General features: G+C 45.0%; 1 protein-coding gene across 6 annotated transcripts in view; it reads left to right on the plus strand.

The window, feature by feature from the left end:
• The first annotated feature begins 1,968 nt into the window (after nucleotides 1–1,968).
• Nucleotides 1,969–16,353, plus strand: part of lhfpl2a (LHFPL tetraspan subfamily member 2a) — a 216,624-nt gene continuing 202,239 nt past the window's right edge. For 4 of the 6 annotated variants that reach the window (XM_078563376.1, XM_078563360.1, XM_078563370.1 and 1 more), the window contains exon 1: nucleotides 2,522–2,614. The gene's annotated coding sequence lies outside the window, so the exon portion shown is untranslated. Of the gene's footprint in view, nucleotides 2,135–2,521; nucleotides 2,615–16,353 lie in introns of those variants that run through there. The other 2 variants (XM_078563365.1, XM_078563390.1) reach the window with 1 other exon arrangement.

The raw sequence follows: 16,353 nt of genomic DNA on the forward strand, positions 1-16,353 counted from the left end.
TTTTCTATGTTGATCAGGAATCTCTCCCACTCTTAGCACCTGCCATTGGCATATATTGGAAAAATTTACAAGTTGACACTCAACCTGTTTGGCTGTGTTATGAACCCACCTTTCTTGGTCGTCACAGCCAGAGTGTGATTTGAACCCAGAGCTTCTGGCTCAGAGGTAAGGACACTACACACTGCACCACAAAGGCTCCTTGAGTAAAGAGATAAACTTAAATGTAAGTGATTTTAAACAGAGAGCAGATATTTCACTTCACACATACAAAAATGATTGCGGAGCTGTGGACTGCGCTACTCAAGTTAATTAGTGAAACAGGAACCATGGGCTGAATTTTCCCGGTCCCACAGAGGTGGGTTAAGAGACAGGGCCAGGATGAAAATTGGAAAAGAGCGCATCGGGTCAGCTACCTGGCGCATTCCTGCCACCGAACAATCTTGCAGCAGGGCCACCGGCTGAGGCCAGAACCCACCATTTTACTTGGGGCGGCCAATCAACCCTCCTCTTCATCATCCCAGCCCCAGCCCATTGAGAATGGCCTCAGGCCATCCAGTGAAGGGGATACTGCTCCACAATGATGACCTGACATCAGCTGTGGCCATGCGTGATTTTTATGTTTTCCCAGTGTTCGCCTCCATTTTGAGGTGCCCTTGCAGTCTGCTGCCTGTCTCAGCAGCACCTACCTCTCCGGGTGGAGCTGCCAGCTGGATATGGCAGTGGCCCCGCTCACTCAGCTGCTCAGCTTTACTGGTCAGCCCGCCCTCTTTCATTGGATGGGGTTCCCGAAGGCGTTTTTTTGATTGGCTGCCTCCGGCAAGATGGTGAGCAACATCCTGCTTCCGGAATTGACACTAAGATCGGGATTGCAACCCAACCGGGAAAATCCAGCCCCATGTTAACATTGAATAGGCGGTTGAAGAAATAAAGATATATGGCAACAGGACAGACATGGGGGATTAGGATTACTGCTTGAATGGATGATAAACACGAGGGGTGATGAGGAAAAATCTTTTCACCCAGAGGGTTGTAAGGGTCCAGAACTCACCGCCTGAAAGGCTTGCAGGGGCAGAGACCCTCAAGTCATTTAAAGGGTGTCCGGATATGCACCTTAAGTGCCGTATCCTGCAGGGCTACAGACCAAATGCTGGAAAGTGGGATTAGGCTGGGTGGCTCATTTTTCGACCAGTGCAGACACAATGGGCCAAGTGGCCTCTTTCTGTGCCGTAAAATTTCTATGATTCGACGAAACACGAACACACACTGAATGGCAGAGCAGACTCGATGGGCCGAATGGCCTACAAACGGTCTGTTTTCAGCATTGTAACCACACATTTGATGTAAAATATCACTGAGGCAGTTCCAGCGTTGTCTCAACGCTGGTTGGAGTTGTGCTTAAGAGTTTGGTTAGGCAGCTCGCAGCTAATGTGTCCATCCTCTCAGTCTTTACTGTCCCGTCCACAACAGCAGCATCCCGCTCCCAACCCACCCCAAGAACAGGCACACAAAAAAGTAATCATAGTTTCTCAGCGAGTTTTCAGCTGGATTTAAGTAGAAATTGAAAAAAAAAATAACCTAAAAATATGATCATATGTCTAAGACAGTGTTGCATCCAGGCCTGTTCTGCAGATGCAACCAGACATTAAAATGTTGGAAGAATAGAACATTTTACATTCAATGTTCTGTTTTGCATTTAAAGCATTGCCCACTGATATAAGTGCATTGTTAAAAAAAAAGTGTTCGCGCTCCCGAGCTTGTGTTAATTCTTGAAAGTGAAGCTCGTTGGATCCTTCCCCATGTTATAATATAGCCTGTCCAACAGAGACAAAATCAGTTCAAACCGTGTTAGGTCAGTCTGGCTGGGAACTCCTGGTGTCCCAGGAGTCGGGGGAGGGGAAGGGAGGCGGAGCTCTGACATCATGAGATTTCTCTCCAGTCGTGCATGTGTTTGGGAGAGAGAGAGAGAGAGAAAAGAAAGGAGGTGGGGAGAGTGAGGGCTGCCCTCTTCAGAGCTGCTCAATCAAGCACTTAGATTCCTGCAAAGAACGAGCTTCAGCAAGAGAGGGCATCGACCTGGAGTAACCGAGCAAAGCCACCCCCCCCCACCCACCTCTCACCCTCACCCATAAAGTAGGTGAGTTTTGAGTTGAGCTTGTGCTGAGGATTGGAACGGGATACAAAGGCAGGCTGAGGCAGGAAGATTTATTACAGCGATAGTGAGATCCGAGTGTGGGAAAGTGAGAGAGACGAGATTGATAACGTGTCAGAAAGCCAACAGACTGGGGAAATGTGTGTTCTCAGAGGCTGAGTGCAGTGTGAGGGCTGGACTGCAGTGCTTGGGGGGGTACTGGAGCAGCAGTCAGATCGTTGCAGTCCTGCTGTTGAAATATAAGAGGAGGTTGGGGACGACACGAAATCCACCAGTAACAAACTGGCCAGGAGGCTGAAGGCTGGGACCGCAAGTTAAAAAAGCAGAAACGCGGTGGAAACTGTTTATAGTCAACGCTTCCTGAAGAGTCGCAGCAGGGACTTGCTGTTCCAGCACATTGAAGGGAGACGTAACGACCCAGAGCCGATTGTATCAGGAAAACTTGTAGGGATAGGATAAGATGCGGTGAGTGTGCAAGATCAGACGGGAGAATAACAGCTGCCTCTCTGTTCTGGTTGTATGGAATGAATGAATGGTGCGAGTCGGAGATCTCAACAGCTTTTAACCTGACTTCAGCCTGTCTGGAAAGTTTCAGGGGGAAGGGTTACCGGGTTCCTGTGCGGAGAACACTAGGCGGGCACAATGCAATAAAATAAAAGCGGCTGCTTCCGAGCACCCAGGTCCCGAGGCATTTCCCGGACCTGGCAAGTCTTGACCAGGGGTGGTGGGGGGGGGAATGGGGGAGGGTCCCTTTCATCTGGAGCCCTACACGTTCATTGAAACATCTGGTGCAATCTGTTCCTTTTTTTGCCACGATTCACCCTGGGCGAATCAAAGCAGAGAATTAATGCGACCTGGAGGGAAAGGAGGAGGGTTTCCAGCATCTGCTCTTTCTCTGAATTAGGAGCCCCGTTTAAGTGGCCTGGGGGAGGGAGTGTTCCTGGAGCTGGGGGGCTGATCCAGTCATGTTACCAGCACAGTGCCGGGGGGGGGAATGGCGAGCCTTCAGACAGTGCTTCTGGGATGACAGTGTTGAATGTGGTAGACGTTTACAGCACAGAAGGAGGCCGTTCGGCCCATCCTGTCGGCGCCGGTCAACAAAGATCTGACAGCACTAGTCCCATTTTCCAGAGCTTGGCCCATAGCCCCGGAGGGCCCCCATAGCAACACGCAAGGGCGCCCCCTCCCCTGTAAAGCTGCGTGGATCAGGTCGGTTAAATGTGATGCGATGTATCGATTCTTTGCGGGGCCTGAAGATTAACAATGTCACTTTGAAGGGGTTAATTTGATGAGGGGGCAGTCTAGGAAGAAGATCAAAGGGGAGAAGTCCACAGCCAACTGCAGAGACTTCTCAAGAGATAAGGAAGCGGGAGATCAATGTTCTTCTCCGCTGAATGTGGATTTCCCTGGTAATTAACTGCAGGTTAATTTTTGATCCACTGGCAGTAATTGTGCCTAAATCATTCACCCTCTGGCGTGAAAGTCATCACGGATCGTTAGAGGGCTGCCTAGCCATAACTGAATAACATCCCCATATGGGAAAGGATACTGTGTTCCATTAATCAGAAAAGCCCATTCCAAATTGGAAGACACAGGCAGTTTTCAAACCTTCAGATTCAGATGACAGCAATGTTTTCTGAACTCTCCAATGGCTGAGGGAAAAGCCTCTCCATGTTTCCATTGTTCAGTCTTCCTAATTCTTGAATTATTAGTTCAAACATCTACTTTGATTTCAGGTTGAGTTTATACATTTAAATATATACACTTTACTAAATCCATTACATTTTTCGCAGACTTGCCGGAGGATGGGGCAGAAATGAAGTAATAACCACTTTTCGAAAGGAGAATTGACATTTAAACTAACTCTCCAGGGTGAGGCCACACTAAGACCGTAGCTCATTTTTCTGAGCAGCTTTTAATGTTACGTTTATATATTTTAAAACCATATTTTGCTAATTCTGAAAGAAGCTCTTTCAAGCTTCAAAGATAAATTAATAAAAAGAACGGATGAACATACTAATTAGGAGCAGGCTATTCACCCCTCAAACCTGCTCCGCCATTCAATAAGATCATAGTTGATCTGATTGTGGCCTCAACTCCACACTTCACCTACCCCCCCAATAACCTTTGACTCCCTTGTTTTTTTTTTAATTCATCCGTGAGATGTGGGCTGAGCCAGCATTTTTTGCCCATCCCGAGGTGCCCTTGAGAAGATGGTGGTGATCTGCCTTCTTGAACCGCTGCAGTCCATGTGGTGTAGGTTCACCCAAGGTGCTGGTAGGAAGGAAGTTCCAGGATTTTGACCCAGCGACAGTGAAGGAACGGCGATATATTTCCAAGTCAGGTTGGTGAGTGACTTGGAGGGGAACTTCCAGGTGGTGGTGTTCCCATGTGTCTGCTGCCCTTGTCCTTCTAGATGGTAGTGGTTTTGGGTTTGGTAGGTGCTGCCTAAGGAGCCTTGGTGAATTCCTGCAGTGCATCTTGTGGACGGTACACACTGCTGCTACTGTGCATCGGTGGTGGAGGGAGTGGATGTTTGTGGATGTGGTGCCAATCAAGCGGGCTGCTTTGTCCTTAAGAATCTACCATCTCTGCCTTAAAACTATTCAATGGCCCTGCCTCCACTGCTCTCCGGGGAAGAGAGTTCTCACGACCCTCTGTGAGAAAAAAAATCTCATCTCTGTCTTGAATGGGAGACCCCTTATTTTTAAACTGTGTTCCCAAGTTCTAGTCTCTCCCACAAGGGGAAACACCTTCTCAGCATCCACTCTGTCAAATACCCTCAGGATCTTACATGTTTCAATAGGATCACCTCTCATTCTTCTAAACTCCAATGGATACAGGCTCAGCCAGTTCAACCTTTCCTCATAAGATAACCAGCCCTATCCCAGGTGTTAGACGAGTGTATCTTCTCTGAACTGCTTCTAATGTATTTATATCCTTTCTTAAATAAGGAGACCAAAACTGTACATAGAACCCCAGATGTAGTGTCACCAACACCCTGCGCAACTGTAGTAAAACTTCCCTAATTTTGTATTCTATTCCTTTTGCAATAAATGACAACATTACATTTGCCTTCCTAATCACTTGCTGTACCTGCATGTTAACTTTTTGTGAATTGTGTACCAGGACACCCAGAACCCTCTGTACCTCTGAGTTCTGCAATCTCTCTATATTTAAATAATATACCACTTTTCTATCCTTCCTGTCAAAGTGGATGTTCAAATTTTCCCATTTTATACTCCAAATTTTTGCCCACTCCCTTAACCTGTCTATGTCCCCTTGCAAATGCCTGCAAGAAGGTTCACCCCTTGTCCACTGGTTAACTGCACTTGGTGTGGCGTATCCTGGGAAAGTCTAAGATTTCATTTCTACTGTGTTCAGTTAGTTGGCCTCAACTGAGGTGGCAATATAGAATGTAGTGGAATTAGGAGTGAAAAATAATGGGGTTTATGCTTTTGGTCTCTTTCCAGTGGCCCTCACTGGAAGTATAAGGATGTGGACATTTGAATGAGAAAAGGAAAATATGAAATAATGTTGGAAATACACAGAGACAGCATCTGTAATCAGTAAAAAGAATTATGATTTTTCAGGGGTGTATCCTTCATCAGAGTCTGTACAGTCTGATGAAAGGTACACAGTCGACATGCCATAACCTGCAAATAACTTACAAATTAACAAAGTGTGGTTTAAAATATTCCATTTTGAATGCGAACAGCTTGGACTCGGGTGTCATTGCCCCTATGGATGAAGAGGCGGTCAGTTATACAGACACAATTTAGGCATTACAGAAAAATCAATGCCATTTATGAATCTGTCCTTCATGTAGCAGGCTCTTCAGGAGAATGGAAGGGACAAAGTGAGAGAAAATGAAAAGGGGTGGAGGAATATTAGCTGATTCATAGCTGCCTTGCAATGACTTTAACATATTGGTGTGTATTGTGATCCAACTGGATATGGGAGCACCAGCTGTTCATTTGATGTTCCAAGTTCTGGAATGCTGCAGGCAGAGGTGAATTGTTCAGGCCTATGTCACTTAAGTGAAGGAAAGTTGGTAAAACATTGCCATTGGTACACTATCCTGCTCCTTCTATAAAGGTTGTTGCTTGTGTTTCAAAATGGACTAATAGCAAAGGCATCTGTGTAACTGATTGATACATGATGAAGTTGACTGCTAATAGAGACAAGTAACATCATTAAATAACCTGCTGCTTCAATGTTCATGACTACTGGTAAACACTGATGTAAATTAACCAAGGGAAAGCTGTCTATCCATCAACATAAGAGTTGAATAAAATATGAAATAGTATTGATGGCAATAGGAACTTGCATAGCAAATTGAAAGGAAATTTAATGTGAGGCAATTTGAATCTGCTGGAGTACTGAGTATGCCAGAAGTTTACATTGTAATTGTGGGTGTCAGCTGTAGCTCAGTTGGTAGCACTGTTGCCTCTGAATCGTAAGATTCTGGGTTGAGGTCCCACTCCAGGGCAGAATTTTATGGCTCTGTCGCGGTGGGGATGGGGCCATAAAATGCGGTGAGCTGTTCAAAAGTCCACTGACTTCAGCGGGATTGTAAAACCCTGCCGGCGTAAAATTCCGCGCCAGGGCTTCAGTACAGCTCCAGTACAGTACTGAGGGAGTGCTGCATGGTTAAGGGTGCTGCCTCTTGAATGAGGTGTTAACCTGAGGCCCCATCTTTCTGCTCAGGTGAATGTAGAAGGTCCCATAGCACCATTTTGAAGAAGAACAGGGTATCACTGGTGTCCTGGTCAATATTTATCCCTCAGTCAACATCACAAAGATAGATTATCTGGTCATTATTGGATTGCTGTTTGTGGGAGTTTGCTGTGCACAAATTGGCTGACTGTTTCCTAGGTTAAAACAGTACTTCAAAGGGTATTTCATTGGCTGTAAAAATGCTTTAAGATGTCCAGTGGTTGTGAAAAGTGATATATAAATGAAAATCTTTCTTTTTTTTTAACATTAACTGATTACGTTGTGCTTCAATTTAACTGCATTCTCTTATTTAATATACATAAAAACTCACATTAACTTTGACTTCAAAAAATTCAAGTTTTGGAGCAGTGCAAGTGAGCCAATTGGTTCTGTGTGTGATAGGATTTGCACAATGGAGGGAAAATTTGGGAAAATCAGCCAAGGTTCTTCAACCTATTTGCTTTCCAATGACCTTTCCTTGTGCATGCGTGGGTGGATGCTAGTTGAGGACATGATTGGGAGAGGAGATGAAAAAATTGGATAAGAACTGTGAAGATTGTTAATACTGTGGAGTGGAACATTTTCTAATCTGTGCCCTTCACATCAACATCGATGGTTCTTTGGGCAGTTATACCATGGGATTGGTGACAAGTAGAACTCAAGGTATTTGGTAAGATGCCACTTGAAGGTTAGAACACAAGGTAAGAGCTTCTGGTGTTGGAGGTAACATATTATTATGGTTAGAAGCAGAGAGTTGGGATAAATGGGTCATTTTCGGGTTGGCAAACTAACTAGTGGAATGCCAAAGGGATCAGTGCTGGGACCTCAACTGTTTGCAATCTGTATTAATGACTTGGATGAAGGGACTGAGCCAATGGTTGCTAAATTTGCTGATGACACAAAGATAAGTATCACAGAATCACAGAACTTTAATGACACAGAAGGAGGCCATTCGGCCCATCATGTCTGTACTGGCTCTCCAAATGGGCATTATAACCTAGTGCCATTGCCCTGCCTTTTCCCTGTACCCCTGCAAATTGTTTCTATTCAAATAATCACCTAGTGCCCTCTTGAATGCCTCAATTGAACCTGCCTCCACCACACTTCCAGGCAGTGCATTCCAGACTCAAACCACTCGTTGTGTGAAAAAGCTTTTTCTCACTTAACATTTGCTTCTTTTCCAAATCACTTTAAATCTGTGCCTTCTCGTTCTTGATCCTTTTATGAGTGAGAGTAGCTGCTCCCTATCTACTCTGTCCAGCCCTCTCATGATTTTGAACATCTCTATCAGATCTCCTCTTAGCTGCCTTCTCTCCAAGGAGAACAGTCCCAACCTCTCCAAACCATCCTCATAGCTGAAGTTTCTCATCCCTGGAACCATTCTCGTAAACCTCGTCTGCACTCTCCCCAATGTGTTCAAATCCTTCCCATAATGTGGCGCCCAGAACTGTACACAATACTCCAGCTGAGGTCTAACAAGTGTCTTATATAAATTCAGCATAACCGCCTTGCTCTTGTACTCTATGTCCCTATTAATAAAGCTCAGGATACTATATGCTTTATTAACTGCTCTCCCCGCCCCTGTCCTACCACCTTCAATGATCTATGCACATATACACCTAGCTCTTTCTGCTCCTGCACCCCCTTCAAAATTTCACCCCTTATTTTATATTGTCTGTCCATGTTCTTCCTACCAAAATGCATCATCTCACACTTCTCCACATTGAACTTCATCTGCCACCTATCTGCCCACTCCACCAACTTGTCTATGTCCTTTTGAAGTTCTACACTATCCTCCTTGCACTTTACAACACTCCCAATCTTCGTATCATCCACAAACTTTGAAATTGTCCACTGCACACCAAGATCTAGATCATTAATATATATCAGGAAAAGCAAGCGTCCCAATACCAACCGCTGGGGAACTCCACTACAAACCTTCCTCCAGCCTGAAAAGCATCCATTGACCATTACCCTCTGTTTCCTAGTTCTCAGCCAATTTTGTATCCACGTTGCTACTGTCCCTTTTATTTCATGAGCAATAATTTTTCTCACAAGTCTATTGTGTGGCACTGTATAACATGCCTCTTGAAAGTCCATGTACACCACATCAACAGCATTTCCCTCATCAACCTTTCCTGTTACCTCTTCAAAAAACTCCAGCAAGTTAGTTAAACACGATTTCCCCTTTAGAAATCCATGCTGGTCCTTCCTTATCAACCCATATTTTTCCATGTGACTATTAATTCTATCCAGAATAATTGTTTCTAGAATCTTGCACATCACTGAAATAAAACTGGCTTGTCTGTAATTGCTGGGCTTATCCTCACAGCCTTTTTTGAACAAGGGCGTAATGTTTGCAATTCTCCAGTCCTCTGGCACCACCCCTGAGTCTAGGGAAGACTGAAAAATTATGGCCAGGGCCCCTGCAATTTCTACTCTCACTTCCTTCAATATCCTTGGATGCACCTCATCCGATCCCAGTGCCTTGTCAACTTTAAGTACCGACAGTCTTTTCAACACTTGCTCCTTATCAATTTTGAACACCTTTAGTGACAGAGTTTCCTCGTCTGCCACCTTGGCCTGGGTAGCCATGGTAGCCTTTGCATCTATGGATGCAAAGTATTCATTTAATACCTTAGGCATGGCCGCTTCGTCCATGTGTAAATTTTCTTTTAGGTTCATAATTGGCCCTACTCCTTTTACCACCCTTTTACTTTGGGATTCCCCTTTATGTTGGCTGCCAGTCTTTCCTCATAATCCCTCTTCACTTCTCTAATTTGCTTTTTCACCTCCCCTCTGAACCTTCTATATTCCCCTTGGTTCTCAATTGTATTTTCTACCTGACACCAGTCATAAGCACACTTTTTCTTCTTTATCTTAATTTCTATCTCCCTTTTCATCCAGGGAGCTCTGGATTTGTTTGTCCTACCTTTCTCTTTCAATGGAATATACCTTGACTGAGCCCGAATCAATTCTTTTTTGAAGGTAGCCCATTGTTCAGCTACAGTTTTCCCTGCCAGTCTTTCATTCCAGTCTATCTGGCCCAGCTCCATTCTTGCCTCGTCAAAGTTGGCTCTCGTCCAGTTAATTATTCTTACTCTGAATTGCCTATCGTCCTTTTCTACCAGCATCCTAAAACGTACAATACAATGATCACTGTCTCCTAAATGTTCCCCCACTGACACTTGATCTACTTGGCCCACCTCATTTCCAAGAACCAGGTCCAACAGTGCATATTTTCTTGTTGGATTGGACACATACTGCTGTAGAAAATTTCCCTGAACATAATCTAGGAACTTTTGCCCTTCTCCACCCTTTACACTACCACTTCCCCAGTCTACATTCGGGGAATTAAAGTCCATTATAAGTTAGGAAAGTCCTCATTAAAAGTTACAAATTTCTTGCAGGGTAGATGCAGGAAGGATGCTCTCCCTGGCTGGGTGGGACATAGTCTCAGAATAAGGGGCAGGCCATTTAAGAATGAGATAAGGAGGAATTTACTTACCTAGGAAAGTAAGTAGTGAAGAAGACACAGAATCTGCAAAGTGATATAGATGGGTTTAACTGAGTGGGCAAAAATTTGACAGAAGTAATATAGGAAAGTAGGAGTGGGAAAGTAGGCCATTTGATCCATCAAGCCTGCTCTGCCATTCAAACAGATCATGGCTGATCATCTGCCTCTATGCCATTTTTCTGCACTGTCCCCATATCCTTCCATGCTACTAGTATCCAGAAACCTATCAATTTCTGTCTTGAACATGCTCAATGATTGAGCTTCCACAGCCATCTGGGCTGTGGGATTCCAAAGATTCATCACCCTCTGAGTGAAGAAATTCCTTCTCATCTCATTCTTAAATGGCCTACCCCTTATTCTGAGATTATGTCCCCTGGTTCTAGACCACCTAACCAGGGGAGACATCCTCCCTGCATCTACTCTGTAAGATTTTTGTAACTTTCAATGAGGACTTTCCCAGAATGCGCCACACCAAATGCATTGGGCAAAGGGGAAACCATCTTGTCGGAGTCAGCAAAGGGATATAGATAGATTAAGTGAGTAGGCAAAAAATTTGGCAGGTGGAGTATAATGTTGGAAATTGTGCACGTCTACTTTGGCAGGAAGAATAGAGAAGCAGAATATTCATTTAAATGGAGAGAGATTGCAAAAAAGTCTGTGGGACAGAGGCATCTGGGAATTTTTATACATGAATTGCAAAAAGCTAGCATGCAGGTACAGCACGTGATTGGGAAGTCAAATGGAATGTTAGTCTTTATTGCAAGGGGAATGAAGTATAAAAGTAGGGAAGCATTTGCTACCACTGTTGCTCGGCTCAACCATCTTCAGCTGCTCCATCGATGACTTTCCTTCCATCATAAGGTTAGAAGTGGGAATGCTCATTGATTGTACAATGTTTAGCACCTTCCAGACCCCTCAAATGCTGAAGCAGATCATGTCCAAATGCAGCAAGACCTGGACTATATCCAGGCTTGGGCTGACAGGTGGCAAGTAACATTCATGCCACACAAGTGCCAGGCAATGACCATCTCCAACAAGAGAGAATCTAACTATCGTCTCTTGACATTCAATGATATTACCATCGCTGAATGCCCCACTATCAACATCCTAGGGGTATTACCATTGACCAGAAACTGAACCGGATCAGTCATACAAATACTGTGGGTACAGGAGCAGGTCAGAGGCTGGGAATCCCGTGGCAAGTAACTCACCTCCTGACTCCCCAAAGCCTATTCACCATCTACAAGGCACAAGTCAGGAGTGTGAAGGAATATTCTCCACTTACTTGGATAAGTGCAGCTCCAACAACACTCAAGAAGTTCGACACCATCCAAGACAAAGCAGCCCGCTTGATTGGCACCACATCCACAAACATTCTCTCCCTCCACTAGCGACGTACAGTAACAGCAGTGTGTAGCATCTACATATGCACTGCAGGAACTCACCAAGGCTCCTTGGACAGCATCTTGCAAACCCACGACCACTGCCATCTAGAAGGACAAGGGCAACAGATACATGGGCATACCACCACCTGGAAGTTCCCCTCCAAGTCACTCACCATCCTGACTTGGAACTATATTGTCGTTCCTTCACTGTCATTGGGTCAAAATCCTGGGTCAATCTCCCTCCCTAACAGCACTGTTGGTGCACCTGCACCACATGGACTGCAGTGATTCAAGAATGCAATTTACCACCACCTTCTCAAGGGCAATTGGCAATAAATGCTGGCCTAGCCAACGACACCCACGTTCCATGAATTAATTTAAAACATTTAGACTGCATTGGAGTACTGTGTACACTTTTGGTATTCTATCTTAAGGAAGATATAATTACATTGGAAGCAGTTCAGAGAAGGTGATTTCTGGGATGAAGGGGTTGTTTAATGAGGCAGAGCTGAGCTGGTTAGGCCTATATTCATTGCAGTTTAGAAGAATGAGATGGCGATCTTATTGAAACAACAAGATTCTGAGGGGGCTTGACAGGGTAATTGCTGGGAGGATGTTTCCCCTTGCGGTGTAATCTAGAACTAAGGGGCACAGTTTAAAAATCAGGAGTCTCCCATTTAAGATGGAGATGAGGAGGATTTTTTTTTCTCTGAGCGTTGTTAGACTTTTGAATTTTCTTCCACAGGGAGCAGTGGATGCTCTGTCATTGAATATATTCAAGGCTGAGTTAGAAAGATTTTTGATTGACAAGGGGTCAAGGATTATGGGGAACAGGCAGGAAAGTAGAGTGAAGGCCACATTCAGCTCAACCATGACCTTATTGAATGGTAGGGCAGGCTCAATGGGCCGAATTAACTACTGCTGCTCCTATTTCTTATGATCTTATGATTATGATCTTATCCACTTAAGTTCAGCAAAGGATCTTATCCCCAATTTCAGAGACCAAGTTCTGTCATAAAAGGGAGTGGACCATTTAGCACCTTGAGTCTCTTTCACCATTCAATGAGATTATGGCTGATCTGCGACCTTACTCCATATACCTGCCTTAGTCCCAAATCCTTTGGCTAACAAAAATCTATCTGTTTCAGTTTTAAAATTAGCAATTGATCAAACATCCGTTGTTGTTTGTGGAAGAGAATTTCAAATGTCTACCATCTTTTGTTTCCTAATTTCACTCCTGAGAGGTCAGGGTCTAATTTTTTGACTGTGCCCCCAGTCCTAAACGCCTCAACCAGCAAAATAGTTTCTCCCAATCTGCTCTGTTTCCCTTAATGTCTTGAAAACATAGATCAAATCATCCCTTAATCTTCAAAATTCCAGAGGATTCTAGTGTAATCCGTCCTCGTAGTTCCATCCTTAGAGTTCAGATATCATTCCAGTAAACTTAAGCTACGGTCCCTGGCAAGATCCCTCCTATGGTGTGGTGCCCAGAAATGCTCACAGTCCTCAGTAGGCATAGTCTGCTGGGGCTTTGTATAGCTGAAGCATGACTTCTCCCCTGCTGTGTTTTAATCCTCTAGATATAAAGGCCAGCATTCTAATATTCGTTTTGATTATTTACTGTACTGTTCCTGACATTTTAACGATCTGTGTACCTGGAGCCCAAGTCCCTATGGATTTCTGCTGTTTCTAGTTTTTCCCCATTTAGAAAGTATCCTGTTCAATCATTTTTAGTTCCAAAATAGATGACCTCACACTTGCCTACAATGAAATTCATTTGGCGCAGTTTTGCCCATTAACTTAATTTATCAGTACCTCCTTGTAATTTTATGCATCCATCTACACTGCATACAATTCCACCTATAATTGTGTTATCTAGACCACATAAAGACTCTGTACAGAGAAAGGTGTTTCCAGTATTACCATATGGGTACTAAAGCCTTTGTCCTCTTATGGAGATCTTTGTTGTCGAAGACCCGGTGGCACGACTTTTGGAAGGCGGTGATGGCACAGCTAATTCGATGTTGAATCTCCTCTTCAATGGTGACTTTTTGAGAAATGTAGCTGCTGAGATATAAGAAGTGTTCAATGACTTTTAAAGTGTCCCCATCAATAACAATAGCTGGAGGTGTAAGTCTGGGGGAGGGCGGGTGGAGTATTTTGTTGAGTGAGAGACCAACCCTTTTGTGGGTGTCACTGGCAGGGTCAAGCCACCCCTAATTGCCTTTGAGAAAGTGGTGGTGAGTTGCCTTCTTGAACCCCTGCAGTCCGTGTGGTGAAGGTGTTCCCACAATGCTGTTAGATAAGGTGTTCAGCATTTTGATCCAGCGGTGAAGGAACGGTGATAAGTATCCAAGTCAGAATGTGTGTGACTTGGCGGGGAACTTGCAGGTGGTTGATTTCCTATGTACCTGTTGCCCTTGTCCTTCTAGGCAGTAAAAGTCATGGTTTTGGGAGGTGCTGTCGAAGAAGCCTTGACAAATTGCTGCAGTGCATCTCCTAGATAGTGCACATTGCAGCCACGCTGCACCAGTGGTGGATGGGGTGCTGGTCGAATGGGCTGCTTTGTGCAGGAGAGTGAGAATCTTGAGTGTTGTTCAAGCTTCCCTCATCCAGGCATGTGGAGCGTATTCCACAACACTCCTGACTTGTGCCTTGTGAGTGGTGAAAAGTCTTTGGGGAGTCAGGCTGTCAGTCATTTGTTACATAATACTCCAGTCTCTGACCTGCTCCTGTTGCCACAGTATTTATATGGTTGCGCCAGTTCAGTTTCTGGTTAATGGTAGCCCGAGGTTGTTGATGCTGGGGGATTCAGCAATGGTAATGTCCTTGAATGTCATGGGGAGATGGTTAAATGTTCATGATTGTCATTTGTGTGGCATGAACGCTACCTGCTAACATACCATCCCAAGGCTGAATATTGTCCAGGTCTTGCTGCATTGGGGTACAGACTGCTTTATTATCTGAGGAGTTTCGAATGGAACTGAACACTGTGCAGTCACCAGAGAACATCCTCACTTCTGACCTAATGACGGAGGGAAGGTCATTGATGAAGCAACTGAAGATGGTTGGGCCTAGGACTCTACCTCGAGGAACTCCTGCAGTGATGTCCTGGAACTGAGTCACTGGGAAGAGTGTCCTGCAGTCAGCATCATGGTGAAGCAGGCTGGGAAGAGTGTCCTGCAGCAACATCATGGTGAAGCAGACTGGGAAGTGTGTCCTGCGGTCAGCATCACGGTGAAGCAGTCTGGGAAGAGTGTCCTGCAGCCAGTTCTTGTTGAAAGTAGCAAGAGTGACATCACAAGACAACGCAAGAGAGCGGTGGAGAGATCAGAACCAGTGTGAGTGTGGGGAAGCTTCAAAAAGTGACATCAGCACAAAGGTGAGAGCTGATTGGTGAGTAGTGGGTAAGTGTTTTTCTCCAGTTTAAAATAGATTAAGCTAAGGAAAGGTAAGGGTTCTAGTTTTTATTTAAAGTACATAAATAATTTAACGTTTTTTTACTGTATTTAACTTAAAGTAAGGGTTTTTTTCAACTAGAGGCATGGCAGGGCAGCTCAGTCCCGTGTTATGTACCGCCTGCAGCATGTGGGAAGTCCTAGATGCTCCTTGCGCTCTGACCGACCATGTGTGCAGGAAATGCCATCAGCTGCAGCTACTTGAGCTCCAAGTTCCGGGGCTTGAGCGGCAGTTGGAGGCACTGAGGTGCTTCCGCGAGGCTGAGAGTTTCGTGGATGGCACGTTTTTAGACATGGTCACCCCACAGCTTACGGAAGTGCAGACAGAGAAGGAATGGTTGACCATCAGTCAGGAGAAAGGTGTCAGGCAGGTAGTCAGGAAATCCTCAGGGTGCATCTCGCTCGAGAACTGTTTTTCTCTGTTGGAAAATGGTGAGAGTGACGGTTCCTCTGGGGAGTGCAGCCACACTCATGGCACTGGCTCAGCTGCACAGTTGGGGGGAGGAAAAAAGGGGAAGAGCAATAGTGGTAGGAGACTCAATAGTAAGGGCAACAGACAGGCCTTCCTGTGGCCGTAGACGTGACTCCAGGATGGTATGTTGCCTCCCTGGTGCCAGGGTCAAGGATGTCACTGAACGGCTGCAGGGCATTCTAAAGGGGGAGGGCAAACAGACAGAGGTCGTGGTAAACATTGGTACCAATGACATAGGTAGAAAGAGGGATGAGGTCCTGCAAGCAGAATTTAGGGAGCTAGGAAACACATTAAAAAACAGGACCTCAAAGGTAGTAATGTCTGGATTACTTCCGGTGCCACGCGATAGTGAGTATAGAAATAGGAGGTTAGTCCAGATGAATGCGTGGCTGGAGAGATGGTGCAGGAGGGAGGGCTTTAGATTTCTGGGACATTGGGACCATTTCTGGGGATGGTGGGACCTGTAAAAGGCGGACGGGTTGCACCTGAACCGGAATGGGACCAACATCCTTGCGAGGAGGTTTGCTAGTGCTGTTGGGGAAGGTTTAAACTAACTTGACGGGATCCTGAAAGGAGGTTCAGCAGGGGGAGATGCACAGCCAAAATTAGAAGAGAGAGCAAGTGAGTCTGGAAGGCATAGAAATTATAGGCCA

Source organism: Cetorhinus maximus, chromosome 2 (assembly GCF_964194155.1).
Source record: "Cetorhinus maximus chromosome 2, sCetMax3.hap1.1, whole genome shotgun sequence".
Taxonomy (NCBI): domain Eukaryota; kingdom Metazoa; phylum Chordata; class Chondrichthyes; order Lamniformes; family Cetorhinidae; genus Cetorhinus; species Cetorhinus maximus.